This window comes from Condylura cristata, unplaced genomic scaffold (assembly GCF_000260355.1).
Source record: "Condylura cristata isolate star-nosed mole 26May11 unplaced genomic scaffold, ConCri1.0 scaffold00089, whole genome shotgun sequence".
Taxonomy (NCBI): Eukaryota; Metazoa; Chordata; class Mammalia; order Eulipotyphla; family Talpidae; genus Condylura; species Condylura cristata.
Window position 1 is genome coordinate 72,670 of NW_004567190.1, and position 3,988 is coordinate 76,657.

A 3,988-nucleotide genomic window follows, 5' to 3' on the forward strand; every position below is an offset into this window, starting at 1 on the left:
CCATGGTGCCTGTGTCCTGGCTGAGGCAGCTCTTGCCCAGAGCCTGCCCAGCCTGATATGGGCCCTGGGCAGCAGGGGGCTGGGGCATGCAAAGCAGGGGTGGGCACCCTGGCCTACAGCTGCACAGACCAGAGGCCTCATGTTCTCTGCACTTGAGCAGCCGCCCGCATGTTACAACTCAGTCACACAGGGGGTGTCTGGTCCACCCATGATGAAATGAAAAGCCTTTTGACCAGTATCAATTTGTCCCCCAATGTGACTGCTTGTCTTCTTTGGTGCATGAATTGGCAAGTTGGATTGAGGAGATTCTCAGCAATGATCTTCCTAACACCCCTTTCCTCTGTTCTTATGTGACCTGAGATTTACTTCATTTTTGTAGGATCATAAAGACACAAACACTGGCTCCTCTGTGGTTGAGCAGCGGGTTGGAATGCTGCCTTGCAAAGCCAAGCCAAGCCATGGCTGCTTCAGCTGGAGTTCGATCCCTTCCCGGAGTGACCCTCGTGGCCCGGCAGACCTGTCCTGTCTCTTCTGCTGCTCTCCTCAGCAGTGTACTTTTTCGATCTGTCTGTTCTGCTCCCCACTCTCACTAGTGAATCCCTTCACCACAATTGCATCTTTGCCTGTACTCCATCTTTGTATGAATAAATGAAATATTTAAATAACAAAAAAGACACAAGCACTGAGTTAAGTCCAGCAAAATGTTCGGGGACAGGCACATGGCACAAAAGATCAGGACCAGGCTCTGACCATGCGTACTGACTGACACCATTTCCCTGGAGACAGGGGTGGTCCCCGAGAGCAGGGTTGGGGTTGCATCGGGGTTGCGCCACGCTGACACGGAAATGGGAGTCGTGGAGCAGCTACGTGATGCAGGATACTGCTGAAGAGTGAGATCCTGGCCTCTTGGTGGATAAACAGTCATGCAGCGTTAGTCATATAGGGCAGTAGGAAAAGAGAGGGAGAAGTAGAAGAAGCTGGGGAAAGTGGAGCTGTGCATCGGCTGATGATTTGGTATGTGGAACAGCCCTGAGGCCCCAGTCATGGTTTCAGTCTTATCAATGCCACTGATCACTTCTGGGGCCTTCCTTATACATCAGTCAATGGCCCCTTGGGTATTCCTGGTCACACCCCGTAATGCACACCCTTCCCACGGTGATCAAGCTTTATGTTCTTAACTGGTATGAAAGGTGCCTCATAGTCTTGGGATCTCAGCATGGATTAGGAGACCCCAGTTTGGGTGGTTCAAAGTTAGTCTTGCCTTTCTGGGGCTCACACCCCGCCTGCCACTGCCCGTGATTCTCTAGGATTTCTTAGTTTTGCAGAGTCTTTTTTACTCACAGCATCTTTCAGGACACAGTTGTCCTTGGAGTCATCAACTGGTGAATTTGGAAGTAAAGGCAAGGGCTAGAGCAATGGGAAGAAATGCTGGAGCCTGAGGTAGTGTTGAAGCTGAGGGGACCCACCCTGGCAACAGAGTAGGGCTCAGCCTTCCAGTCACAGGGCAGGTTTGCGCACACCTTGCGCATGGGGTTCCCCCATGGTCCCGAACTCCAAAGACCCGTGCAACCTGAGGGTCCCCTGTGATGCCTGGACAGCCCCCTGGCCTGTCAGGATTCCTAGCCTCAGCCTGAGTCTCCCTCTACTGTGGGATTTGCTGCCACTTGTGGCAGATCTGGGATACAGAACTCGCAGATAGTTGATGAGACATCTGGAGAATCTTTATGTGAGGTATTTGCTGTTATCAGGAAGATGAGACAACTATAGACAATTCCCAGTGAAGACTCTGTAGGGTCTTAAAATGAGTCCTTTTAGGGCCCTCCCTGGTGGCGCAGCGGGTTAAAGCACTGCACTAAGAAGCTTGAGCCACTACCGCATGAGTTCAATCCCCGCCTGCCCGGAGGAGATCCACATGGCTTCATGGCGCGGCAGGCCTCTCCTGGCCAGGCCACTGCTCCCCTCAGCAGTGTACTGCGTTGATCTGCCTGTTCTGCTCCCCACTCTGTCTCTGGTGAATCCTCTCACCCTCCGCATCTTTGGCCTGTACCCCAGTTCTGTTTAAATAAACAAATAAATCTTTTTTTAAAAAAAAAAGCGTCCTTTTTTCTGTATACATATAGTCTGGGTGAGAACAAAAGACTAACCTGTGACAAGAATTCAGAATAGATATTTGTGTCAAGACTGTTAAGGACCAGATTCTGGGATCTACTGAGTGGGATGCCAAAGTGGTAATTTGGGATAAGGCTGGGACAGGCGGGAGCAGAGGGAGAATGGCCGGCAGGGGCGGGAAGCAGAGGGCTCCCGGTCTAGATCTGTCAACACAGCCTCATGCCTCCTTCCAGAGCTGCCCAGAGACCCACCTCAGAGCCCCAGTAGGGAGACATCCGCAACCAGCAAGGGTGAACTTCGCAGTGTGACCTGAAAACCTTGCATTACCAGGTGTAACATTTGACCCTTACTGGGAAATAGAACTTTCTCTGATCATGCAAATGTCACATCTGTGCTGTCTAATATGGTATCATTGCACTGGTCACTATGTAATATACACAGCCGCGGCAGAACAAGTACCTAGTTTTAAGTATGTTGAATTAAAAAATGTAGACCCCTGACAGTTATTATCCATCAGGTGAGTTTTACTAAAATTTCATCCCGGTATCCACACACTTCTTATTGGGTTTCAGCAAAATTGGTATGGCCTGAGACAGTGTCCAGCTGAGGAACACTTTGCATCTCTACACTGAGATTCCCACAGCCGTCGTGATCCCTGGCACGGCAGGTTCTGAGCCAGCTCACCTGGGAGCTCCCACTGCCCGTTTGTGTGACGTCAATCAGGCTCATCAGGTTCTTTCCTCAGTTTTCATGATGTGGAAATAATCATAGCTCCATGATTCTTGGAATTTGGGGTTTTTCATCCACAGTGGGGCCCAGGGCTGTATCACTCACAGGGCCCCAAGTCCCTGAAGCCCAGTTGGGGGATCTGATCTCAGCCCTACATGTACCCTCAGGACCTGCCCATGGACACGGCATTCCTTCCCAGTCCTTTAGCAAATGCTTCCATAAAGGCTTTGGCCTTCTCACCTTACGTGCTGTCTGATATTTGTTTTTTACTCAAATTTCAGATTGTTTCATTTTCTCCCTCGAGGTTGGTAAAACACTCAGAATCAATAAGAATTATCGCCATTTTTTGGGATGTTGCAGTATACCCCATTAAAACTCTTCACTGTATCATTTTCAGTGTCACTAAGCAGAGTGTCTTTATGCTAGTATGTTGTAAAGACGTATTATTTATGAAATCATAGATCAAGATACAATGTGAGTGGCGACCAAATTTTTAATGCCCTCTGCTAGAATAATTGCAGGAATGGGGTAGATGAGAGCAGAATGACAATCCAGGCTCCTCTGTGTGCGGTGGTCACGATTAGAGCCTCTTCCCCTTATATAGACGTGCGCTGTGGCCTTGATACGGTGGGTCGAATCCTTCAGCCTCACTGAGTTAACAGCCTTCCAACAGGGTCACCCCAATAGAGGGGTCTGAGCCCACCCAGCAGCCAGCCGTAACACAGCGACAGGTGAGCTCAGGCTTCTCCGGACAAGCTCGCTCACCCCAACAATCTGTGTCTCCGGGTCTCACAGTCTTTAAAGTTTGCAAGTTAGAGTTTAGATTCAAATGTGATTTCTATGAAATCAAACCCTACCAGGACAGTCTGGGGTCTTCTCCAGTGCTCTGTGATCCTGACTGATGCTATTGGCAGGTTCCCAGGTATGGGCCTCTGTGTGTGTTAATCAGAGGGGCTCTGGCATGGGTGCTGCTAACAGTGAGGGGTGGAGACTGAGGGTTCCAAGGAGCCTCCTTGCCCTTCACCATAATTTCACAGCCATCTGCAGAGCATTGCAGCCTTTGCACAGGCTCTCAGCTGAGGGGGCACCAGGAGGAGCAGCTGGGCTGTCAGGCCTCAGGCATCTGCCCCCTGGGTGGTTTTTGTTCAGG